The following is a 27,501-nucleotide window of genomic DNA, read 5'->3' on the forward strand; positions in this document are numbered from 1 at the left end:
CAAGCTCCTGTTAATGTTGATGTTTTAACCTCTTCCCATGAATCATGAATGTTCTTAATGGCATCTAAAATGGTGAATCCTTTCTAGAAGATTCTCACTTGACTTTTCCAAGATCTAGCAGAGAAATCAGTATCTATGTTAGTTACAGGTATATGAAATGTATTTCTTAAATAATTACTCCTTGATCCATGGGCTCAAGAATGGATGTTGTGTTAGCAGGCTTGAAAACAACTTTAATTTCATTGTACATCCCCATCAAAGCTCTTGGGTGACCAGGTGTAATGTCATGGAACAGTAACATTTTGAAAGTAATCTTTTTTTTTCTGAGCAGTAGATCTCAACAATGGGCTTAAAATATTCAGTAAAGCATGTTGTAAATAGATATGCTGCCATTTACACTGTTATTCCATTTATAGAGCACAGGCAGATTAGATTTACCATAATTCTTAAGGGCCCTAGGACTTTTGGAATAGAAAATGGCATTGGCTTCAACCTAAGGCATCAGCTGAGTTAGCCCCTACCAAGAAAGTCAGCCTGTCCTTTGAAGCTTTGAAACCAGGCTTATCCTGAATGGACTTATCCTCTGTAGGTATGAAAGTCCTAGAGCCATCTTCAAATAGAAGTCTGCTTCATCTGTATTGAAAATCTTTTGTTAAATTTAGCCAATTTCATCAGTTACCTTAGCTTGATCTTCTGGATAACTTGTTGCAGCTTCTGCCTTGGCACTTGCGGCTTCACCTTGTACTTTTATATTATAGGGAGGGCTTCTTCCTTAATCTCATGAACCAAGCTCTGCTAGCTTCACGTTTTTCTTCTGCAGCTTTCTTACATCTCTGTCTTCATAGAATTGAAGAGAGTTAGGGCCTTGCTCTGGGTTAGGCTTGGCTGAAGGGAATGTTGTGATAGGTTTGATCTTCTATCCAGATCACTAAAACATTCTTCCTATCATCAATAATGCTGTTTTGCTGACTTATTGTTCATGTGTTTACTGGAGTAGCATTTTTAATTTCTTTCCAGAACTTTTCCTTTGTTAACTGTTTGGCTTAAGAGGCCTAGCTTTCAGCCTACCTCAACTCTCCACATGCCTTCCTCACTAAGCTTAACCATTTCTGGCTTTTGATTTAAAGTGAAAGATGTGCAACTCTTCCCTTCACTTGACCACTTAGAGGCCATTGAAGAGATATTTTTTGGGTTAATTTCAATATTTTTGTGTCTCAGGGATTAGGGAGGCCCAAGGAGAGGGAGAGAGATGGGGTACAGCTGGCCAGTGGAGCAGCCAGAATGCATGCAATATTTATTGATTAAAAAAGTTGGCTGTATTATATGGGCACAGTTCATGGCACCCCCAAACAATTACAACAGTGACATCAAAGATCACTCATCACAGATCATCGTACCGGATAGAATAGTAGTAAAAAACTTGGAAATGTTGTGAGAATGACCAAAAGGAGACACAGAGATATGATATGAGTGCATGCAGTTGGGAAAATGGTACTTACTCTATTCAGGATTGTAACAAACCTCCGATTTTTAAACATGCCATGTTAGCAAAGTGCAAAAAAGTGAAGTACAGTAATGTGATGTATGCCTGATACACGGACTTTGGAAAGGCGAGAGAAAACAGGGGCCTTCTGGGGTGATGCTGGGAAACTGAGAGTTCCTAAAGGAATATCCCCATGGCGTTAACATCATGCCTGTCCACCATGCCTGAAAAGGGCTCAGAGTAGTGGAGATGAGCAGTTTAGAGCATGATCTGAGTTTCAGCAGAAGCTGTTTCTCAGACTTTGTTATTTTCCATACATGCTATATCACCTTGGTTCCTTTAAGCTTTATTTCCCCTTATGTAAAATAGGGTAATAGTACTTTCCTGAAAGGGTGAGGATTTTAAAAGATAAAATATAACACAGTGCCTGATACATAGTGGATATGGATATATGCTACCTGCTGTCATTCTTATTCTTGCTAATACTGATATCCCAGTATGTCCAGTCTATTAGATGGGTTGCAAAAACATAGGCAATGTTTAGTACTTAGAGTTACCCAAGCATGGGACAAGATGACTAATAATGATACAAGCCATCTGGCAAGAGTCAAGGGGGATGATGGAAGGGGAACACATGGCAAGACAGTCTATCCTTCAAGTGAAGAAGGATGTATGTAGGTGTCAGGCAAAAAATTAGGGTTCTAGTCAAGTGGGCTAAGGTTTAGGGACTAAAGCTAAAGATTAATCCTGCAAGATGACCAAGCATAGCAAGAGTGAAGACAAGGTGATGGGTGCCCAGGATTCATCTCATGCCTGCCTGCCATGGGGTATACAATAGGACTAACTTCAGGTCCAAGTAGTAGGACTGGTGTTTCTTCCGGATCTGTTGGGACCTGGTGGGGCAGGGTGGTTTCAGAAGAAAAAAAAATTTTTAAAGACTGGTAAAAGCAAGGCCCCAATTTCTGGCTAACTTTTAGGCTCGCTCCCACACTTTCATTATCTCATTATCTAACTTTACCCAGTGCCTTTCCTTGAACACCATGACTTGTCAGTCTTTCCGTATACCTGAGTTGAATTTCTGGTTCCTGAAGCCTTGGCTTAATTTGGCACCAATGGGTACTCTAATTTCTCATTTTTCATATTATTTCTGGATTTTATAGCTATTATACTGTGAGTTCCTTGAGGGCAGGAAAGCATCTTCTTGAGTTTTGAATGCCTTTTGCATATGTCTAGTGACAGACACATCTTAGAGGCTCAGTGAATGTCTTTGGGATGAAGGAATAACTAAATCTTCTCCCAGGATCCCCTCCCAACAAACATTGACCTAGTTGTTCCTTATGTCTTAATGTGGCTGTCTATTTACATAGAGATAGCTATATGAAGAGACAGCATGGTTAGAACTATGCCACAGCCAAATATGGATCCAAAGTTAAAATAAAGCAAAAACAACAAAGCTATAAGCATCATAACTTGGCAAGCTTCTGAGAAGAGATTCCAGTAGCCTTTGGGATTTATTCAGTGGTGACTAATTTTAGCTTATTAAAGAAGGTGAAATAAATTCAACTTTTTTTTGACAAACTCTTTCTGACAGTCCCTAAATCCCTCATGTGCTAAATGTTTTTTTTCCATTACCCAACTGCCTGAGGAAGCAAAAGCAGACAGTCAAAAAAGTCAGTCCCATCAACCATCTGTGCTCTAGAGGCCTCCTCAGTTCTTACACCTGTTTTCTTCTAGATGTGTCGTGTCTTCACTAAAAAAGAGATCACAAAGAGTCCAGAATGCCTTTGCAAACCCCCAGAGAATAGAGGAAGCACTGTTATTTTGAAACATACACATTCTCCACTTAATTCTATCCTTAAATGAAGCATTGGTCTCAATATTCATGTGAAGTTCATTAACTAGTATGCTTGAAAACTCTTTGTAAATTGGTGTGACAGATGCTATTGGTGCCCCGCCAGGGGACTCGGACCATGTCAGGGGACTCTTATACAAGCAGTTACATCTCTTTTGCTTGAGAACTTTCTCTGGTGGCAGCAACAGGCTGGACCAGTGTTGGGGACAGGCCAAAAGTGTCAGGAGATTAACACTCCTGGGAACAGTCCTTCACCAAACATGGATGGCAGTTGATTGGTAAATACCTGAGGTGTTTTTTGTTGTTGTTGTTTGTTTTAGCTTTTTGTTATTGTATACTATAACATATATACAAAGCAAAGAAAGGAAAAAACAATAGTTTTCAAAACATTCTTTAACAAGTAGTTACGGGACAGATCCCACAGTTTACCATGGGCTACCATACCATCATCTTAGATTTTTCCTTCTAGCTGCTCCAGAACATTGGAGGCTGAAGGAATATATATTTTTTATCATCATTTTTTTTTGAAAAATAGCATATTAAAAAACAATAAATTTTGAAGTACAGCACAACAATTAGTTGAAGAACAGATTTCAGATTTTGGATGGTTTATTATTCCACAATTTTAGGTTCTCACTCCTACCTGCTCAAAGATACTGGAGACTAAAAATATATAAATATAATGATTCAGCAATCATACTTGTTTGTTAAATCCTACTTTCTCTGTATAACTCCACTATCACCTTTGATCTTTCTCCCATTCTTTAGGGGTATTTAGGCTATGGCCTTTCTAACTTTTTCATGTTGGAAGGGGCTGTTGATAATATGGGATAGGGGGATGGAACTGGCTGATACTCTGGAGAGGCTGGCTCCTCTAGGTTTCAGGACTTATCTGGTCCAGGGACCCATCTGGGGGTTTTAGGTTTCTGGAAAGTTGGCCTAGTGCATGGAACCTTTGTAGAATCTTATATATTGCCTTATGTGTTCTTTAGGATTGGCAGGAATGGTTTTGGTTGGGATTTGGCAAGTTACAATAGGTAGCAATGTCTGACTGAGGTTTGCGTAAGAGCAACCTCTAGAGTAGCTTCGACTTTATTTGAACTCTCTCTGCCACTGATAACTTATTTATTACACTTCTTTTCCCCCTTTTGGTCAGGATGGGATTGTTGGTCCCACAGTGCCACAGCCAGTTTCATCCCTGGAATTAATATTTGAGGTGTTTTATACCCAGCCACCAGCATTGACCTTTGTTTCAATTGTATTAGTCCATAAAAATCCCGAAGTCCTAGGAACACAGTTATCATGGAAGATGTAGGGTTAGAGAAAGTGTGCCCTCAATTCCACTACTGCTAGCCACGTATTTGTGACCAAAATCCTTTGGGCTCTCTGGTCTTTGGTACCTTTTTGAGAGGAGCAAGGGTGTCAGTGACCTCACAGTCCCCTTCTCAGGTCTGACAGTCTTTGACCACTCTGTCTGTGGGGACTACTAGGACTGAAAAAACCTGTGAATGTTCTTTTTGGTGGCCTTTCATCTCTCTCTTTCACATCTTTCTACTTCCCCAAGACATCCACTAGACTCCATTAGGCTGTTTTTATTCAGTGAATGTATCCATTCTGAAAACCTGTGTCATATCTTAATCATATTTTTATCTGTGATGTTGAGGGGATTTATTTAATGTATTGTGATGTAAAATACTGTCTTTTCAAATCACCTGAGTAATTTGGTAGAGACTGTTTGAGTTGGTTAATTAGAAAGATGTGGGTCTGACATTGGGTGCAAGGAGACCTAGTGCTCAGAGGTTGGCCCCAGAAGAGAAAAAAATTTGAGGCAGAGAAAATCTGAGCTGAAGCCTGTTGCTCTGGGAGATAAGGAGGCAGACCGTGCATGCAGGAAAGCCTGCAAACTGTGATTATTCGGAAGCTTGGCTGCTTTTCCTCACATAGAAAATTGAGCTTCAGAAATCTAAGGAAGAGAGGCAAAAGAAATGTAGCTGTAGAGTTGTAGGCGACCAGGTAACACAGCACCCTGGGAGTCTACCAGAGCACTAAACCATTGCCTGGAACCTGTGAGAAGGAAAATGCGATGTGACTTCCTTGCTCTCTTACAATAGAGGAGAAAGTGCTTTTCATATGGAAACCTGGCCTCAGGCCATCGGCTCAAAAGGGTAGGAAAAGGGAGCCTGTGTCAATAATCAAAGGGTCAGCTTCAGATCAGTGCCTGTGCCAGAACCTTGAAGTGTTTCACCTTGTTATTTTCTTTTGGTGGTATCTTTAAGTCCTACCAATTTTTATGCTTTCATTAATTTTTTTTCCTATTTTTAAAGTAGCACTTATTAATTATTTTAAAATTGGGCAATATAGAAAAATGAGAACAATTCAATCACTAAAACTTCCAATTTTAAAAATTAATCGTTTTTCCCCTTTGACATTCACATATATACTTTTCTAGATTTTATAACAATGGCATCAGTGTATGTGTGTTTATACATATATATTTATATGTATAATTATGATTGGAGTTATAGTTAGTTTTATAGTTTTGTACTCTAACCTTTTTCCATTTGATTTTATGTTGTGAGCATTTTTCTAAATCATTAGCTTTCAAAAAATAATTTTTGAATGACAAAATAGTATTTCATTCAGCCTGTTCCTGTTGTATATCTAGCATTTTGCTAGAAGCTGAGCTTATGGTATAAACAGAACAGAGACAACTACAGCTTTCTTGATGTTTATGAAATTTGGTGGCAATCTCATACATATTATTAGAAATAGAAGTTTCCAGTAATGTCTCATTGGGCAGACCTTCAAGCATGGTTAAGCATTATTTGTGAATTTTATTTCTTCATGTAAACACTAGTGGGTTCAGAGAGGTATATCAGAGATGCTCTCTGTTTTGTCCTGGCTGCTCCTTAAACTCCTATGTAGACTTGGATAACCCAAAGAGAAAGTCACAATAACTTCCTGATGACAACTAGTTAGAAAAGACTCAGCCTAGAGGAATAACTGAGGTCCTCTGTAAACTGACCTTCAAACTGTGATGAGAATACAGTGCCTCCTTCTAGGATCATTGTTAGTGTAAAAGAAAGGCCCTTTTGACCTGTCTCTCATCAGTTAGTAAGGTGCTATATGGGTTTGGGCCAGGGAGTCCTCCCACGTGCCCTTCACGTCACTCTATCAGGAGGCATCTACATAAGAGTTCTGTGGTTGTGTGGTATAGATAAATCATGGTTAATGAAATGACCTGCTATTTCAGGCATTATCTGTTTCCACCACATCACTAGTACACATTTCCACTGACTCTATAAAAATTTATTGGATTGATAGTATTTTTTTCTAAAATACAAAGGGTTTTTGAGACAAGTCCAAAGAACACAAATCATAAATGTACAGATGGATGCATTTTCACAAATTGAACATACCATGTAACCAGCACCCAAATCAAGAAACAGAACCTCAGCAGCTCCAGAAGTCCCCATAGTGCCCTCTTCCGGTCTCTAATCTCACACAGGTAACCATTATCTAACTTTTGGCAGCATAGATTCATTTTCCCTTCTACAAACTTTATAGAGTTTGTTCTCTATTGTGTCTGGATGTTTTGCTCAAAATTATGTTTGTGAGATTGGTCCATATCATTGAATATAGTTTTTTTTTATTCCAATAGCTGTGTATATTCCATTGTAATGAACATCCCACCATTTATTTCCCATTTTACTATTGATTAACATTTAGGTTGTTTCTAGTTTTGAGTTTTTAAGAATACTGCTGCAATATAAATGTTTGTAAAAGGCTTTTGCTTTAAAATAGGTATGCATTTCTGTTGAGTATACTAGGAGCAGACTTATTGAATCATGGGGAAATGCATATATTAAGCTTTGGAAGAAACTGAAAAACTGTTTTTCAAAGGGTTTACATTAACTTACTCTCGCACCAGTACTGCATAAGAGCTCTAGTTGCTCCATATTCTTGCCAACCCCTGATGTTGAGCATATTGCTTTTTGTTTTTGTTTTAATCATAGCATTTACAGCTAATAATCAGGATTCAAAATTTTGGATAGTGTGTTCAGAGAACCTTTATTCATCTTTTAATTAATAATGTTTAATCAGTGGATATAAAACAAGATACTTCTTAATGTTTCGTTCTCATTAAAGGAGAAAAGAAATTATTTCAATAGATCATGTATGAATTTGTCTTTTTTCCTTTCCTTCAAACCAAATTCAGGTCCAGATAATTAGTTTTTCCTCTAATATTCATGTGACAAATAGCCAGATTTAACAAACAGCTGCAATCTCTGTTCTTTGGAAAAGTGGCTGATCTCAGTTCTGTTAAGAAAGTGCAATGACCACAGATAACTGAGAAATGAACTCCAACAACCCTGTCATTTACCTTTGCCATGCAATAAACTTGCGACTGAAAGTCTCCAATTGCATTAAACTAATTTCTGTAGCTACTTTTCTTTTTCTGCCCAGTATCTTTTCCTTTAGCTCAAGCTTCTCAGGAGATTCAAAGGACCTAGTCTCTATAACTTGTTAGAAATTCCTACCTGGGAGCTCCTTAGAAATGTAAAATCAGTGCCCTAAACCAGAGCTGCTGAATCAGAATCTGCATTTTAACAAGATCCCCAGGTGATTCATGTGCATATCAAAGTTTGAGAAGTACTGCTTTCCCTCCCTTTAGTAAAAAACAACTTCAGTCCTCATAGCTATTCAAATAAAATAGGAACCTCTGGGTCAGGGACCTGTGGCCTTTTTCTGTAAAGGGCAAATATTTTAGACTTTGCAGGCTGCATGGTCTTTGTCCAAACAACTGGGCTCTTAGAGCTTAAGCAGCTGTGGACAATGTATAAGCAAATGGATATGGCTGCGTTCCAGTAAAAGTTTATTTATGGACACTGGAATTGGAATTTGAGTGTAATTTTCACGTGCCATGAAACAGTATTCTTGTTTGGATTATTTTTCAGCCATTTAATAATGTAACAACGCTTCTTTGCTCATGAGCTGCACGTAAACAGCCAGTGTGCTGGATGTGGCCTGCGTGCCATAGTTGGCTGACCTCTGCTCTAGGGGTTTAATTGCTGCTAAGCTCCGCAAGGGCAGAGATCTCATCTTCTTTGTTTGACTGTTGATTCTCTAACCTTGGCATCATAGTTCACACAGTGTCTATGTGCAAAAATATTTGTGGAATGAAATGCTACTGCCATTTTTGAATTATATAACATGGCACAAATCCCAAGTTGAAATTTAGAGGGCTCTATTTCTTTTATTCAGTGTATAGGTATTACATGCCTACTATGTGATCTGCACTGTGCAAAAACTAAAAAAAACAAAAGATACTGTTTACTGGACCTGATGCCAGCCAGCTACTCGGAAGAAAAACTCATTAACTTGTCATTCATCTTACACCACAGATGTCCTACATTCAGGACACCGGGTATTAGTAGAGTAAATTCATGTGTCTATGAATAGCCACAGTTATTATCTGTCAGGCATTCTGATGAGAAAATCAGGAGTATAACTTAACAATAAAACTGGAGATATTTTTTCCTCTTTTCCTGTGAGCAACTGAGAGAACCGTTAACATTTCTTTATATAATGCACAATAAATTATGCATAAGTGCAGATTTATAAACAAATTTCAGCCTGCAGTATGAATTGATAGAGTACATGCCAGTGACACTTGAGTTTGTGTTTATTGTTCTCATTGTTAAGGTCATTATTTGAATAGTCATCAAATAGAAATTTTAGGTATTCACAAATAAAGAAGTAAATAAATAGCAAGTAAAATTATCACCAGGGTTACTAGTATTGACATTTTGTTGCATTTTCCCTCTCTTTCTCATCCTTCTCTCCAGTCAAGAACGCGCAAAATCGCAAACTATTAACCCAAACGAACTGGTTTTAGACCCTCTTTTTGTTATTTATTAATCTGGCAACTTTGGTCATTTACTCATATCTCCATGCCACAGTTTTCTCATCTGCAAAAGGATAAAACAGTACATACCAGTAGGGTATTATAAAAATTAAATGAGTTAATATTGTGAATTATTCACTGTGTGCTCAATCACTGTTGTTATTACTGAAATTTACAAAACAGTCATGACATTAATTGCTCTGTTTTGTCTCCTTTTCTCCTCCCCTCCCTACCCTCCTCTTCATGACCATTAATGGCTTCACAGTGTTCCATTTTATGGCTGTGCTCTAATTTAATGTTGAACAGTTAGGATTATTTTCCACTTCTTTAATATAGCAGATAGCCTTGAATATCTTGTACATTTATTTCTTATTACATTTGCTGATTTCCAGTGCACTTCCCTAAAACGTAATTGCTGGGTTAAACTGTAAGTGCATTTTAAGACTCTTTTTATAACACATTGCAAACTTGCCTTTAGAAAAGCTTGTACCACATCATAGTCAAAAAACTAGTGTGTGAGAGAGGCTGTCTTACTGCACCTATGTTTTACCACTAACTATTACCTAATTCATGCCAGTTACCATTGGGTTTGTGACAGAGACTGCTACTTCTCCCCCAGTGGCTGTTCGTCATTCTTCCTTAGTATTAAAATCTCCAGTTTTTAGCTAGGGATGTGGGTACAGGGAATGGAGACTACATTTCCCTGTTTCCTATACAGTTGGGTGTGGAAATAAGATGTGAGAAAATATGGTGTGTGCCAATTCCAGGGAGTGACCTTTAGTGAGGGGGACATAAGATCGTTTGCCCTTTCCTGTTGGTTGGAAGAAAGACATAATGGCTGGAAGTCTAGCTATTGTGTATCATCAAGTGACCTTGGGAAAGCTCAGCAGTGGAGCTGAAAAAAAGAAGTAGCCTGTGTTCCTGACACTGTAAAGCCAGGAAGTAGTTCATGGCTTCATGTTTTCTGCAGTTTGTAGCCAACTGTAATTCTACTTGATAAAAAGTGGGAGGACTTTTCTTAATGACTTTCCAAAGTTCTTTATAAATTAAGATTATTAGTTTTTTTATCGGATAGCTTTTTTACAAATATTTCTTAGACTGTTTTTTTTCTTTTTTACTTTTCTATGGTCTTTGTGATATGTAGATGTTTATGATTTTCATATATGTTCAGAAAGTCAGTTATAGTACTTGCTGTGTAGTAAATTAGTGAAGATAATTTTCAAACATTAAATCAATTTTCATGACAAATCTATGAAGTGAAAACTCTTACTAAATCCCAATGTACTGAGAAGAAAAGTCCTCACATTTAACAATCTCTGACTACTCTGATTGTTTAGGGCTTCAGGGCCTTCCAGATTTTGGAAGAAGTGAAGTGTTTAGCTTTTTACTGACTGTTTTTTTGTTTTGTTTTGTTTTTCATCTATAACGATTTACTATATCTAGAATTTATTGTGTATGGTCTAAAAGGAAACTAACTTGGTAGTTTAAAAATTATAAAAAATGTTCAAGAAACTTTTAACGCTTTTTCCTTTCCCATTGCTTAAGATTTCCTACTTAAAAAAAAAGGTTACAATCATAAGAGACCCTCCCTACCAAGAGTGAGAAGCTCAGGGCTCAGTCCCCCTATAGAATCTTTGAACATCTAACAAGAACTGGCAGAAAAAAGCTTTCTCAAATGTGAAGAAAACAGCTGAAGGATTGCAGTAATGGGGCAAGCACTGAATTAAGAAAAAGGCAAGTTAAGAGCAATAGGATACAATTGCTACTGGAAGGCCTTGGCTGGCCCCTTACTCGTGCTCTTGCTGGTTCAGTCTATAGCTGACCCACACTCCTAGTGTGGGTCCCTGGTCCCAGTTCTGGAGGGAGCAAAATAAGTCTTGTGTACATAATGGGATCATGTGCATCTGGCCCAGTCTTTCTGCTAGTGGCCTGATGTAAATGTGCCCTGCATGTAGAAAGCAGCCCATGGGCCTCACCTGCAGAATGCTGTGGGAAAGCAGTCAAGTGGATGCCTGGGGCAAATGATTGCTGGCTCTAGGATATACAGTGCAATGTCTAGGACTATGAAGGAACTATTTCTTAGGGAAGAGGGGACAGTCATATGCATATAAATAGAGGAATTCCTGGGGTTCCAATGACATGCCCAAGATAAGAGGCATGTGCAGAAAAGACCAAGAAGACCCCTACCCTTTGACTTTAAACTCTTTAAAGTCTGAAGGCGTGCACTCACACAAGTCAGTCTACAAAGACTGGGATAAGGGTTTGTGTCCCCCTCTCCCCCCTGCCCTCTCCCCCTCCCCTTCCCCTCATCCTCCTCCCCCTTCCCCTCATCCTCCTCCCCCTTCCCTCTTTCCTACCCCTCCTCCTCTATGTCCTTTACCTTTTTTGTTAGCTCCTGGCACAGTTAAGGAAAGCTCTGCCATAATGCTAGCTGTATACAACCTTAAGGAACAGATGCCTCAGAGTCTGAATTCTTGCAATAACACATTAAAATATCAAAATGTCCAGGTTTCAACAAAAGATTACAAAAACAAAAAGAAACAGGAAGCACCCATGAGATTTAGTTGGTTTGTCCAGACTGATGCCCCGATGAATCCCAGAGTGATTGGATCAGTGACTGGAAAAGTATTTGCAAGCCCCCTTCGGGGAATGGTGAGAGTGGGGAGAAATTCAACTTCCCCAAGTTGAATTCTTGATATTCTCACAAGCAGTGTGGACAACCAAAGCTATAGCCTGAGCCCCCAGGCTTGGGGTTTGTTCATATGAAACTTAACCCCACAAAGGATAGGTCAAGTCTATTTAAAATTTAGGCCTGAGAGTCACCCCCAAGGGAACCTCTTTTGTTGCTCAGATGTGGCCTCTCTCTCCAGCCAACATGACGAGCAGTCTCACCACCCTCCCCCTCTCTGCGTGGGACATGACTCCCAGGGGTGTGGACCTTCCTGGCAACGTGGGACAGAGACCCTGGAATGAGCTGAGACTCAGCACCAAGGGACTGAGAAAAACCCTAGAATGAGCTGAGAATTAACATCAAGGGATTGAGAGAACCTTCTCGACCAAAGGGGAAAGAGTGAAATGAGACTAAGTGTCAGTGGCTGAGAGATTCCAAACAGAGTCGAGAGGTTATCCTGGAGGTTGTTCTTACGCATTAAGTAGATATCACCTTGTTGTTCAAGATGTAGTGGAGAGGCTGGAGGGAACTGCCTGAAAATGTAGAGCTGTGTTCCATTAGCCACGTTTCTTGATGATGATTGAACAATGATATAGCTTTCACAATGAGACTCTGTGAATGTGAAAACCTTGTGTCTGATGCTCCTTTTAGCTACTATATCAACAGAAGAGTAGAACATATGGAATAAAAATAAATAATAGGGGGAACAAATGTTAAAATAAATTTAGTTTGAAATGCTAGTAGTAAATGAAAGCGAGGGGTAAGGGGTATGGTATGTATAATCTTTTTTTTTCTCTGTTATCGTTTTATTTCTTTTTCTGTTGTCTTTTTATTTCTTTTTCTAAATTGATGCAAATGTTCTAAGAAATGATGAATATGCAACTATGTGATGATATTAAGAATTACTGATTGTACATGTAGAATGGAATGATATCTTAATGTTCTGTTTGTTAATTTTTTTATTAATAAAAAAAGTTAAAAAAAAAAAAGAAACAGGAAGCAAGTAGCTCAGGCAAAGGAGAAGAGTGAAACATTATTCACCATCAGCAAGGACCAGACATGGGATATATCAAAGACTTTTTAAAAATTACCCTAAATATGTTCAAAGAGCTAAAAGAAAATGCTAACAAAGAACTAATGTAAATTAGTAAAACAATAGATTAACACAAAGAGAATATCAGCAGAGAGATGGAAGTTATGTAAAGGAGCAAAATAGAGATGAAAACCACAATAATAGAAACCTAAAAACTCCTAGAGTGGTTCAAAATAGGTTGGAGCTAGCAGAAGAATCAGTGAACTTGAAGATAAGACAATTGAAATCATCCAGTCTGTGGATCAGAAAGAAGAAAGAATGAAGAAAAGTGTACAGAGCCTGCAGAATCTTGAGATACTGTGAAGCTAACCAGGATATGCATTGTGGAAGTCCCAGAAGAAGAAGAAGGAGAAAAAGGAGTAGAGAGAATATTGAAAGAAATAATTTCTTCCCAAATTTAATGAAAGGCATAAATACACAGATCCAACGTGTTCAATGAACTCCAAACAGAATAAACCCATATAAAACCATGCAGCAATTTATTATAATCAAACTGTCAAATGCCAAAGATAAAGAGACAATTCTGAAAGCTATAAGAGAGAAGCAATGTGTGACATACAAGGAAGCCTCAATAAGATTAAATTTTAATTTCTCATCAGAAACCATGAAGGCATGAAGTCAGATCACACATTTAAAATGCTGAAAGCAAAAATTTGCCACCCAAGAATTCTATATCTGCCAAAACTGTCTTTCTAAAATGAGGGAGAGATGAAGATATTCCCAGATAAACCAGAGCTGAGAGAATTTGACACCACTAAATCAGTTCTGTGGGTTGAAAGGAATGGACAATAGATTGAAGCAACATGAAGAAATAAAGGTCTCCATGAAAATTAATGATATTGGTGAATATAAATGCTGGTATTATTATATATTTTGTTTGTAATGCTACTTTTTACTTCCTATAGGAATTAAAAGGCAAATGCAAAAAATATAATGATAAATCATTGGTTTTGGGCTCATAAACATAATTTTTGTCAAGAATTACATAAAGGTGGGGGACTAGATGGATATAGGAACAAATTTTTTATATAGTTGATATTAACTTGGTATCTGTTCTAATTTGCTTGCTGCCGGAATGCAACACACCAGAGACGGATTGGCTTTTAATAAAAGGGGATTTATTTTGTTGGTTCTTCAGAGGAAAGGCAGCTAACTTTCCACTGAGGTTCTTTCTTACGTGGAAGGCACAGGATGGTCTCTGCTGGTCTTCACTCCAGGCCCCTGGGTTCCAACAACTTTCCCCGGGGGTGACTTCTTTCTGCATCTCCAAAGGCCTGGGCTGAACTGCGAGTGCCGAGATGAGGAATGCTGAGCTGCTTAGCAGTGCTACGTTGCAATCTCTCATTTAAGCACCAGCCAATTAAGTCAAACATCACTCATTGCAGCAGACACGCCTCCTAGCTGACTGCAGATGTAATTAGCCACAGATGAGGTTCACATATCATTGGCTTATGTCCACAGCAACAAGACTAGGTATGCTCACCTGGCCAAGTTGACAACTGAATCTAACTAACACAGTATCAAAGCAAACAAAATTGTTACAAAATTGTTAAATTTAAGCCTCATGTTAACTGCAAAATAAATATCGGAGAATGTCGTAGAAACAGAAAGTAGAATATAGGTTGCCAGTGATGGGGGAAAGGGGGAATAGGGAGCTAATGCATAATTGAAGTAGGATTTCTGCTTGGAGAGATGGGATAGTTGTGGTAATGGAAGGTGGTGAGGGTGCTGTAACGTTGTGAATGTGAATGGTATACCTACTGAATGGTATGTTTGAGAGCGGTTGAGATGGTGTGGTAGTTAGGTTCAGGTGTCATCTTGGCCCGGTGAAGGTGCCTAGTTCTGTTGCTGTGGACATGAGCCAATGGCATGTGAAGCTCATCTGTTGTTGATTACATCTGCAGGCAGCTGGGAGGCCTGCCTGCTGCAATGAATGATGTTTGATTTAATTGACTGAAAGCTTAAATAAGAGAGCTCAACTGTAGCACAGCCCAAGCAGCTCAGCATACCTCATCTCAGCACTTGCAGCTCAGCCCAGGCCTTTGGAAATGCAGAAATGAATCACCCCAGGGAAAGTTGTTGGAACCCAGAGACCTGGAAAGAAGGCCAGCAGAGATCACCCTGTGCCTTCCTGTGCAAGAAAGAACCTCAGTTGAAAGTTAGCTGCCTTTCCTCTGAAGAACTATGCATGTTTAAATAAATAAATTCCCTTTTATTAAAAGCCAATCCATCTCTGGTGTGTTGCATTCCAGCAGCTAGCAAACTAGAACAGATGGGAACCACATATTTGTTCCCATAATTTAAGGAAAAAGAGGAACTGAAAAGACAGCGACAATTAAACAAAGTATGGGATCCTGGATGTGATCTAATAAAGTAGGAGAAGAGGCTCAGAAGGAACATGAAAAATTGGAATATAAACTTTAAGCTTTATGTCAGTGTTAAATTTCTTAAACTATGAAACTCTGCTTAAAGTGGTTACGTAATTGAATATCCTTGTTCTTAAGAAATGTACATGGCAGTATTAAGAGTTCAAGGAGCATGACATGTACAAGTTTTCTGAAGTTGAATGTAAGGAAGGAAAGAAAGAAGGAAGGGAAGAGAAAGGAGAGAAAGAAAGAAAAAGAGAAATGGCTAATGTGGCAAAATGTTCAAATTAGTGGATCTGGGTATCTGGGAGGCTAGGAGTATGGTGGACTTCTGTGTATGGGGTGTTTTTTTTAAATATATATGTATATTTTTTTACATGGGCAGGCACTGGGAATCGAACCCAGGTCCTCTGGCATGGCAGGCGAGCATTCTTGCCTGCTGAGCCACCATGGCCCGCCCGTTGTTTGTTTGTTTCTTTTTTTTACATCTGCGTATGGGTTTTGCATTATTTTTGTAATGGTCATGTAAGTTTGAAAATATTTGAAAATGAAAAAAGTTTTTTTTTAATATTACACTCATGTATTTCAAGGTGTGTTTCAAGATTAGTTCCATTCATATATTGATTCACATTCTATTCATTACTCAAATATTTATAGATGCCCATTATGAGCTGGACACACTGGTTTAATTATTGACCTTTTATGTTTTAATGTAGGGCAACTTTCCACTATTTGAAACCATTATTCTTTTTAAAAATTATCCATTACTTAATGGTTTATTCTTCAAGTTTAAATTCATTTTGTTAAAATCTATATTGAGGTTATTTAAATTTATAGATTAGTTTGAAGTAATTGACTTATTTACATTCTTCACTCTTGACAGGTGGATCATTTGCATTTATGCAAATCATCTCTCTCGCTCTGAAGAGTACATACATCTTAAGTTTATCCAAGGTACTTTATGCATTTTACTGTTATTGTCATTTAGCTATTTCTTTTTGACAAACTGAATGTTCTGTATTTGCTAAATCTGTTTTGTATTTTGTGATTTCACTAAATTTTAACTAATTACAAGAATTTTTCAGTTGGTTTGTCTTGAATTGTATAAGGAAATTTTTGCCTCTTTTCTAAATGATTTAATTATTAGTTTCTTGTTTTATTGTTTTGTCCCCCATTTGTAGATCACTGACAAAAGTAAGAATATAATTAATAGAGATATTTTTGTTTTATTTAGTAGGATTTATTGGGATGGCTTTTGTGTTTATTGTTAATTCATTTAAAGTTGATGTTTTTAACCAAGGTGAGGTCAGATTCTTCTTGTTTTTGTTTTACAAGAAATATATCAAAAATACTTACTGAATTTTATTAAATAACTCTGACATATCTCTTTTTCCTTTTTTGGCATTCTTATGTGATATATATTTAAAATGTTAAGTGCATTGTAGTGAAAAACTTGATTTTCATGTATGATTTTTGAAATTGCTATTGATATTTTTGCTACTACTTTAATGTAGAATTTTTGTGATCATTTTCCTAAGTAGGACTGTGATCTAATTTTCTTACTTGTACAACCTTTGTTGGGTTTGATTATGAGAGTTATTTAGCTCTGTAAAATGAACTGGATATCTCTCCATTTCTTCCTGTCATTTCAAATAGTCTGTATAACCTGGGAATGATCTGTTTTTGAATGTTTTAAATAATTCAGTAGTGAATTTGTACTGACCTCTCTGTTAAAACAATTAAAGATGACATAAGATTTTATAGAGATTCTTAAAAGCATCAAAGATCTGGCAAATAGTAAGAATTATCATGCAAAATTTTGAATGCATGAACACAGAGAGGTAAGTAAAAGAGTTAAGCCATTTTTGCAACATGAGCATTGTCTGATTCTGGCACACTAGAGTTGCAGATGTTAAAGCTTCATGTTTATGGAGGGAGCAGTAGACAAATGTAGGAAGTGTGATAGGGGACACCAGAGTGCTTCAAATAAAATATGTTCCACCACACACCCTGGTTTTAAGGGGCTGAAAGGAACATTTACCTGATGCCAGGTTGTGTTCTAAGTGCTTTTCACATATTAACTCCTGTAATTTTCATAATGACCCTATGCAGTAGATATTCCTACAGTCCTGTATTTTATCAATTATAAGACATTTTTCCCCTAATTTTAAAATCCCAAAGGGATGCATCTTAAAATTGATAACATCTTATAATTTTAATTATTAATGTTTTCATTCCTTTCTTTGAGGCACATACCATGATAGTGGGTCTTACAATCAAGGGTTTGTTGGAACGGATAAAATAATCTGTTATTATGGTCCCCATTTGCATATGAGAAACCCAAAGCATAGCGATATTAAATAACTAATAATTGAGTAGAGTAAGGATTAAAACCCAGTGGTCTGGCTCCAGAGTATTTGCTCACACCTGGTGTCCTCCACTGCTGTAGACTTTCTGCAGGCACATTTACTGTATCTCTTATTCTTAGCTTCTCCAGGTGACTGGATTTGGGTACATATGGCTACTCTAAATTTTACTACTTGTTTAGATTAGCAGGTCTTCTTGGACTTTCTGCACCTTGTGTTATTGAGACCTGCATGCTGTACTGGTCTGCTACATTGCTCCAGGCTCTTGAAATCTAGAATCAAGTCCCAGGCCTGTCCTTCCCCTGTTGTCTGCGTGTAATCCCCATCAGTTTATGCCTCAGTCTCATGTTGGTCCTGTGTGTTTGACTGCTGTTTCCCCTGTGTAACTCACCAATTGTTGCAATGATCCAAATGCTGGTAATGATACCAGGAAAGAGATATAAGGATGTGGCTTCCTAGAAAAGTGCCTCTAAAAGGCTTCTGAGTAGCACGCCAATCAGTTAGTGATATGTGAATGTAGAATCTGGAGAGAGGTTCAAGTGTTCACACATTTGTCTACTTATATGCGAGCATGATAACTCTATGCTTTTATAAGTAGTCAGTTGAAGTAAGCTCTCTCCACGAATCCTTAAAATATCCTTAAAATATTAAGCTAGTAATTTCCCTGGGGCAGGGATGTAGGTGCAGGAATGCTGTCTTGTGTTCTCGGTCTTCCCTAGCACTTACCACAGATTTTTACATGCAGTCAGGGCTCAGTACGTTTTAAACTGGATTTGCACTGGGTCCATGAAATTACATTATGCCGCCTCGCATCTATTGTTCAGCATCTCCCAGTTGCCATTTCCTGCCTAGGTAGAAAACCTTCTAATAAACAGAACACTTGCTTTCTGATCGGAGCCTGTTCTATATAATAAGAAAGAAAATGTTTTCTCAGCATGGCCTCCAGGGTGACTGGATAAGGTTGATGACTCATCCTTCTAGGGTCTTCCTGCTGAAATGCTGCAAATAAATATATTCTGCAGAGGACACGAAGTACTGCGATGAGGAAAAGAGAAAGCCCAGCCCTGCTGGACAAGGAGGATTTGCAGTCACAAAGCTGTGAGCTGAACTGAGAAACCCCTTCGAAAGGGAGAATCAGAGGATTAAGTAGTGCCCCTGGGTGTTTGCAACTTTTAAAATGGCGCAAGCTGATTTGCTTAAAATCCTAAGAATTTGTTTAATTCCAGAGCCTGGAAGGCAATGTTGAAATGCAGAGATAAGAGGAAAATGCCAGGGCTAGAAAGCTAAGGATCTTGGTGAAACATACCGTATCAACAGTGATGAACCAAAATAGCTATTTGGCTATATTTGCACAGATAGCTTGGTTTCTGATAATGCTTGTAATTATGCAACAGTTACTGGGAAATATAGGAAAAAGTTATCGGGAAATACAGTTTTGTTTCTTAATCTAGATATTACACTCCTTATTGAACGTTTTCTCCAGGGATGAGAACATAAGGGACAATAGGTCATGAAGAATATATTCCTTCAACTACCCCCCCCCCCTTTTTTGAGTAAAAAAAAAAATTTGTGCTGCCATATATACAACACAGGATTTCACGTTTTAACCACAGCTATGTGTACAATTCAGTGATGTTAATAACATTCACAATATTGTGCTACTGTCATGGCCATCCATTATCAAAACCTTTTATCACCCCAGAAACTCTGTACCCATTAAGTAATAACTCTCCATCTCTGCCCCCCAGACCCTGATAAACTATAATCTACCTCCTGTTTCTATGAATTTGTATATTCTAGGTATTTCATATAAGTGAAATCATACAATACTTGCCCTTTTGTTTCTGGCTTATTCCACTCTATGATACTTCAAAGTTCATGCATGTTTTAGTGTGTTTCAGAACATCACTCTTTTTTATGGTAGAATAATATTCCATTGATACTACTTATAAACCACATTTTGTTTATCCATTCGTCTGTTGCTTCCACCTTTTGGCTATTGTAAACAAGGCTGCTATGGATATCAACGTACAAATACCTGCTTGAGTCCCTGCTTTCAATTCTTTTGAATTCCGCCTAGGAGTGAAATTGCCAGGTCAAATGATAATTCTATGTTTAATTTTCTGAGGAACCGCCAAACTATTTTCCACAGTGACTGCACCTTTTTACATTCCTACCAACAGTGTACAAGGGCTTCTGTTTTTCTTCATCCTCACCAACACTTATTTTCTGCTTTTTTTTTTTTTTTTCAAATAGTAACCATCCTAGTGGGTATGACGTGGTGTTAATGATGCTAAGCATCTTTCTGGGTGCTTAGTGGACATTTGTGTATCTTCTTCGAAGAAATGCCTATTGAAGTCCTTTGCCTATTTTTAAATTGGGTTGTTTGTCGTTTTCTTGTTCAGGTGTAGGAGTTGTTAATGTATTCTGAATATTAAACTTTTATCAGCTATGATTTGGAACTATTTTCTCCCCTTTTGTATGTTGTCTTTTTGCTTTCTTGATAATATTCTTTGATGCACAAAAGTTTTAGATTTTGATAAACTTCAATTTATCTAATTTTCTTCTTTTATTTCTCTTTTATTGGTGTTGTATGCAGGAATCCATTGCCAAATACGAGGTCCTGAAGACTTTCCCTTATGTTTTCTTCTAAGAGTTTAATGGTTTTAGCTCTTATATTTAGGTCATTGGTCCATTTTGAGTTATTTTCTTAATTCTGCAGATTTTATCAAGATATATTCACATACTATATATTCCATCCAAAGTATACAAACAGTGTCTCACAGTGTCATCACTCAGTTGTGCCATCATCATCACACTCAATTTTAAATGATTTTTATTGTTCCCAAAAGAAAAATATCAGAAAGACACACAGAAACAAAACCCCAAACACCCTGTATCCCTTATCCCCCTATATTATTGACCCCTATTATTGGTGTGGTACATTTGTTACTCTTGATGAAAGAATTTTAAGATATTACTGTTAACTGTAGTCCATAGCTTGCAGTAGGTAATTTCCCCCATATATCCCTCTATTATTAACTCTTTGTACAAGTGTCGTACATGTGTAGTAGTTCATGCAAGAACTTATTTATATTTGTAGTGTTAATTGTCAACCACCCTTATTTGATTTGCTTATGTTTTTCATGTCAGGTGTGTGTGTGTGTGGGCGGGAAGTGGCTAGAGAAAAGCCTCAAGTTCGTTCATGGACAGCTTTGCAAGCACAGGGTAATATGAGAGAGTACACGAGAAACTCATGCTGGGAGAGGAAGGGAATGGCTGGTCAGGGAAAGCTTCCCGGAAAAGGTGGATACTGAACTGGGTTTGGAAGAACAGATTAGAATGTTATTGGTGAAAAAAACGTAGAATTAAAATGCTCTATTCCAGGTAAAGTGAACAGCATCTGCAACAAAACAAGGTGTGAGGCACCATAGTATATTTGGAGAACTAGAAGTAAAGTTGAAGAATATTCAATGTGGCTACAACTTAAAGGGAGAAAGGAAGAATGTTCAGAGTGAAGTGGACAACAGGCAGGGGGGGATAGATCATGGATGGGCATCTCTTAAGTTGAGTTCCATCAGAAACAGACCCTGAGATGAAGACTTGAGGGTAAGTGGTTCATTTGGGAATTGATCCCAGGAAGCATTGGTCAAGGAGGGGAAAGTGAGAACAGGTTATTCCTGCGGGAAATTAGGTGCTCAGTTCACTGGGAACCTCTGGAGAGACTGCAGCTCTGTGTTACTTCACCCGAGGATGAGGAGCTGGGATACATATCTGGTCAGTTCCCTTCTCTGATTGACTGAGGGCTGCTCTCAGGAGAACTAACTCCCTGCCACATCTGGCTTTCCTCTCAGGCCCTCTAGCAGAGGCTCGCCAGTGGGTTTTGGTAATAAGCTATTGGCATGTACAAGAAAAGTTGAGTGCAAAGGGGATCGGGAAGGGACACTGACACCTTGTACTATAGGCCATGCATGCCATGCTAGAGAGTTAGGCTTTTGCCCCAAGGGAAATGAAGGGCCGCTGAATATTTCAGTTGGTGTGGTAACATGATGAGATCTGCATTTTGAAACTGTTTTTCTCTGAATGGGTTAGAGTGGCTCAATAACAAGCAGGAATAGACTTTTAGGTGCTTTGCAATAATGTAGAGGAAAAATCATGGAAATCTGAACAAGTAAGTGGTATGCTTGTAAATATTTAATATCTGGTTCTTAAAAAAAGCACACACACACCCTGATTTGTAAGGTGTGCTGATTCCAGTAATATAAATACTCCCACTATGGCAGATTTCAAGCTTCCAGCATGAATCAGTGAATGCTAAGTTGTAAAGAGATGTGCACAATTGGATCTCACTGCAGCACATCATGGGCCTGACTTGAAGTAGTTGGCGGTAGTATGAAAAGTAAGGAAAGTATTTAAAGATATGTTAAATTAGGAGAATCATAATTGATAGAACAAGATGTAAAGACAACATTGATGACACTCAGGTTTTTGGCTTCTGTAATTAATTAGGTGATGGTGCCCTTCAGTGAGATACGAAATTTAGAATAATGATAGTGATAATACTGATAACAGTAATCCCGATAGTAGCAGTTATAGTAGCAAATAGAGGTAGTAGCAGTACTAACACAAAGAAGACTTACTTTGTGCCAGACATTACATTAAACCCTACACAAGCATTAATTTATTTAATCTTTACAACAACGTTATTAAGAACCTATCGTTATTAAACGTATTTTAGAGACAAGGAAAGTGAGGTGTAAAGAGGTTAAATAATTCACCCAAGGCCATTATGTAGCTGATCCAAGATTTCAAACCAAAGCAATCTTGCTCAGAGTCTTATGCTTATACTGGGACATAAACAGATTGAGTAGGAGAAGAGTTTATTTTGACATGTTGAGATGGAGTGTCTATAGGAGATCCACGTGGAGAGGTTTACTGGGTAGTGAGCCACATGAGTCTGATTGGTGGAAATGGATTTGGGATGAAAATAATGTATTTCTGAATCTGCAGTATACAGGTACTTTAATACAAGGACAAGGGTGAGATGACAAAGTACATAGAATGAGATGCAAAGGGAACTCTAGGGCAGAGTTTATAGAAAAGGACACTTGTAGGGATGGACTGAGGAAGAAGAAGAAAAGACAAAGGGCAATTAGAAAAAGGAAAAAACGAGTATCATAACAAACAAGGAAAACGTTTAAGAATGAAGGAGTAGACAGTTCAGTGCTTGAGAGTGTTTAAAAAAGAGTATCTGAAAATTTTCTTCAGTCTGATGCTTAACAGATCATTGGTAAACTTGTCAAAGCAGTGGCAATGGGAAAGACAGAAGCAGAAGATTGAGGATTGCATTAGTTAGGGTTCTCCAGAGAAACAGAATCAACAGGGAACACTTGCAAATATAAAATTTATTAAAGTGTCTCACGTGACTGCAGGAACGCAGAGTCCAAAATCTGCAGGGCAGGCTGTGACGCTGACGATTCCGATGGAGGGTCTGGGTGAACTCCACAGGAGAGGCTCCCCATCCGAAGCAGGAAGAGCCTTTCTCTTCTGAATCCTCCTTATAAGGCTTTTAGTGATTAGATTAAGCATCACTCATTGCAGAAGACATGCCCCTTTGGCTGATTACAAATGGAATCAGCTGTGGATGCAGCTGACATGATCATGATTTAATTCTATGAAATGTCCTCATCGCAACAGACAGGCCAACACTTGCCCAACCACCACTTGGCCAAGTTGACGCATGAACCTGACCATGACAGTGATGAATTGGGAAGTGTGGACATGGAGGTGGCTAGATAGATTACTCTAGCTGGAAGCTTGATTGTGACAGAAGTAGTAGAAATACCAATGATTCTCAACATTGACTGCACATTGGAACCACCTGGGAAGTGCAAAAAAAAGCTGCTGCCTGAATCTCAGTCCCAGAAATTCAGATTAGTGTGTCTACAGGTACACTGGGCATGAGGAATTTTAGATGTTCACCAAGGTAACTCTAGTATGCAACCAGGATTAAAACCACCGGACTAGAGGGAGATAGAGTTGGAGAGAGGTGATAATTGATGGGGCGAGGTCGCTGAGGAAACTGCATGGTTTTCCAATAGGGATGAGGATGTTAAATGATTTACTACTGTCTGAAGCTGTTTGGTTGAACTTTAAGTTCATGATTTATCCAAAGTCCTTGAAAGGGTTCCCAGGAAGTGAGTGGCTAATTGGTTTCAATGTATATATAACACTGAGGTGGGCCTGGGAGGATTATGGGAACACACAGGGAAGAGTACAGAAAGTAGGTTGTTTCATCTCCCAACGTTTTGGAGGCCTAGCTCCTGTTGTAGTCCTCTTGATGGGGGCCTGCTCCCTGGAGCTTATTTCTCTGAAGTTGGGTTATGGCCTTCTTGACATTCGCAATCTGCCTTATTGTCCATCTTTGCCTGGCAGTTTGAAACTCAGTCCATGTGACTGTTCTGACTATCACTATTTCTACCCAAATTCTGGACTACTTTGGGTAAAAACCTTGTTTTTGATCCTTAGGCATGCCAAGATTCTTCCATTCAGGCATGTTTCTTTTATTTTTTAATGAACTTTTAATTTAAGAATAATTTTTGATTTATAGAAAAATTATGATGCTAGTGTAGAGAGCTCCTATATACCTCAAACCCAGTTTCCCGAGTATTTTATTTTATTTTTTTACATGGGCAGGCACCAGGAATCGAACCCGGCTCCTCTGGCATGGCAGGTGAAAACTCTGCCTGTTGAGCCATCGTGGCCCGCCCTGGTTTCCCTATTATTAATATCTTATATCAGTATGGTACATTTATCCCAATTAATGAACCAATATTGGCACATTGCTGTTATTCAAAGTGCCTAATTTATTCAGGTTTCATTTATTTTCCCCTAATGTCCTTGTTCTGTTCCAGGATCCCATCCAGGATCCCACATTACATTTAGTAGTCATTTCTCCTTAAGCTCCTCTTGGCTGTGACAGTTTTTCACACTTTCTTTGTTTTGATGACCTTGACAGCTTTGAGGAGTACTTGACAGCTATTTTGTAGAATGTCTCTCCCTCAGGAATTTATTGGCTCATAGTTTCAGAGGCTGAAAGGCTTGCTTCCTCCTCAGGACAATATCTTCTGGCTGGCTGGCAATCTTTGGGGTTACTTGGCTTTTCTGTCACATGACAGTGTACACAGCAATATTGTTTCCTTTCCCCTTTGAGTTCCTTTGACTTCCAGCTTCTGATGCCTCTCCAGCAGCTTCTCTCTCTCTGTCAAATTTCCCTTGCTCATAAGGACTTTAGCCATATTGGGTTAAGGCCCACCCTCATTCGGTTTGGGCACACCTTAACTAAGCACATATTCAAAGGTCATATTTACAAATGGGTTCACGCCCGCAGGACTAGGGGTTGGGACCTGAACACGCCTTTTGTGGGGGGCATGATTCATTTTCTAACACTTGATTGGACTGGGGCTATGTGTTTTTGGGAGGAAGACTGCAGAGGTTAAGTGCTCATCTTGTCATATCACCTCAAGAGTACATGCCGTCAAATGTCCATCAGCAGACGAGTGGCTAAACAAGCTGTGGTATAAACATACGATGGAATGTCATGGAGCTGTAAGACAGAATAAAATGATGAAGTATGTAACCACGTGGATGGACCTTGAGGACATTGTGCTGAGTGAGATTAACCAGAAACAAAAGGACAAATTGTATGGTCTCACTGTTAGGAACTAACATTAGTGAATGAACTTGGAGAATTTCAGTTAAGAACAGAGACCATCAAGAGAAAGAAATAGGGTAGATATTGGATAATTGGAAGTGAAGGAATACAGATTGTGCAACAGGATTGATTGCAAAAATTCAGAGATTGATAGCACAATACTACCTAACTGTAATACAATAATGTTAGTATGCTGAATGAAACTGAGTATGAGAACAATAGAGGAAGGAGAGCTGGGGGCACAAATGAAATCAGAAGGAAAGATGAACGATAAAGACTGAGATATGGTATAATCTAGGAATGCCTAGAGTGTACAATGATAATGACTAAATGTACAAATTAAAAAAATGTTTTTGCATGAGGAAGAACAAAATAGATTATAGTTCATATTTTAAAACTTATGTTTGAGACTAAAGCAAAAAATGTTTATTTGGTACAAAATTTATATTTTGATTAGTCTGTTTCCTAATACAACTTATGTGGATGGTTTAATTGAACACCATTAGTACATGGAACCTTGAGGAGGGTGTGAGATTTTGTAGGTTTGTCCAGAGTGATGCCTCGATAAATCCCAGACTGATTTAAACAGTGAATAAAAAAGTATCTGTGAAGTCCCCTTGGGGGAATGGCCAGAAAGGGGAAAAATTCAGCTTCCCCATGTGGAGAATTCCTGTTATTCTCACAATCAGTGGGGACAACCAAAGCAATAGGCCAAGCCCTCAATCTTGGGGTTTGTTCGTATGAAACTTATCCCCACAAAGGATAGGCTAAGCTTACTTAAAATTAGGCTTAAGAGTTTGCAGTTTTATCTTAGGAAAATCTCATGTTTGTGTTAAAATATATTAGTTTCATTAATAACAGTTTGAACTTCAGCAATGTGTCTTCCCTTTGGGGAATGAGAATTAAACCATAAGCTCTCTGGATGTTGGAGAGTAGAGAACTTTTATTCAATGTCCTGCTTGCCTAACAAAGTTTGCAAAATGCCTGCCTAGCCATATGGAGTTTTAGGTCTAAATTTCTGGAGATTCCATTAGAGAGTCTGTTCAATAGTTAGTTAAATGTGCATGAAATATTACAGGTGATCTTCAAGAGTAGCATATTCCAAAAGCTGGTCCTTGTAGAGTGTTTTGAATATTTATAGTACAGAAGAATGTCACCACTCTATTGAGACATTTCTCACACATACTGCATGCACTCCTCTGAACAAGGTTCCAATTGAGATGCTTGTTGTCATACGTTTTATATTTGATAATTGTCTTCAGACTGAGAAAACTCTTCCCTGTGAAAGTGTTGATATTACTGCCTCTCATCTAAACCTCATCTAATTGAAGTTCTCCTATTTGTGGAAATCCTTAAACTATTTGGAACCCCACACCCATGACCCAATTCTCTAAGAAAACAGCATACTCTGTCCAATGTTTCCCTCATTACATTATAAAAAGTTGTGACTGGCATGGAAATGAGAAAGCACTGACTACTACATGGTCATTCTTTACTTGGTTTCTTCATGGCAGAAGAAGGGACAACATACCTAATATTGTGATATTTGCAAATCCAAGGAAGATAGCTACATTTAACCCCAGCTGTTTTCCCCAGTGGGCACAATAATACATACTCATTGTGAATATTCAGAAAATGCCGAAAAGTTTAAAGAGTCATGAAAATAAGGTTCATCTATAATTCTAATACCTAGAGGTAATGATTTATTACATTTGACACATCTTCTTTTGGTTTTTGTCTGTGTTGCTGTGCCAGTTTGAAATTATTATGTACCCCAGAAAAGCCATATTTTAATCCTGATCCAATCTTGTGGGAGGAGCTGTTTCTTTTAATCCTGATTCAATACTCTAGGTTGGAAATTTTTATTAGATTATTTCTATGGAGATATGACACACCTAATTGTGGGTGTGACCTTTTAATTAGATGGAGATGTGACTCCATCCATTTCAGATTGATCTTGATTAGTTTACTGGAATCCTTTATAAGAGGAAACATTTGGGAGACAGCCAGAAATAGAGCCTACAGAAACAGCAGAGCTAGCAGAAACT

At 38.2% G+C, this 27,501-nt stretch overlaps 1 long non-coding RNA gene across 1 annotated transcript in view; it reads left to right on the forward strand.

The window, feature by feature from the left end:
- Window positions 1-27,501, forward strand: part of LOC143670676 (uncharacterized) — a 494,335-nt gene that overhangs the window by 359,569 nt on the left and 107,265 nt on the right. Inside the window, exon 5 of the long non-coding RNA XR_013169430.1 lies at window positions 16,257-16,327. This is a non-coding gene — a long non-coding RNA (uncharacterized LOC143670676). The remainder of the gene's footprint in view (window positions 1-16,256; window positions 16,328-27,501) is intronic.

This window comes from Tamandua tetradactyla, chromosome X, assembly GCF_023851605.1.
Source record: "Tamandua tetradactyla isolate mTamTet1 chromosome X, mTamTet1.pri, whole genome shotgun sequence".
Lineage (NCBI taxonomy): Eukaryota > Metazoa > Chordata > Mammalia > Pilosa > Myrmecophagidae > Tamandua > Tamandua tetradactyla.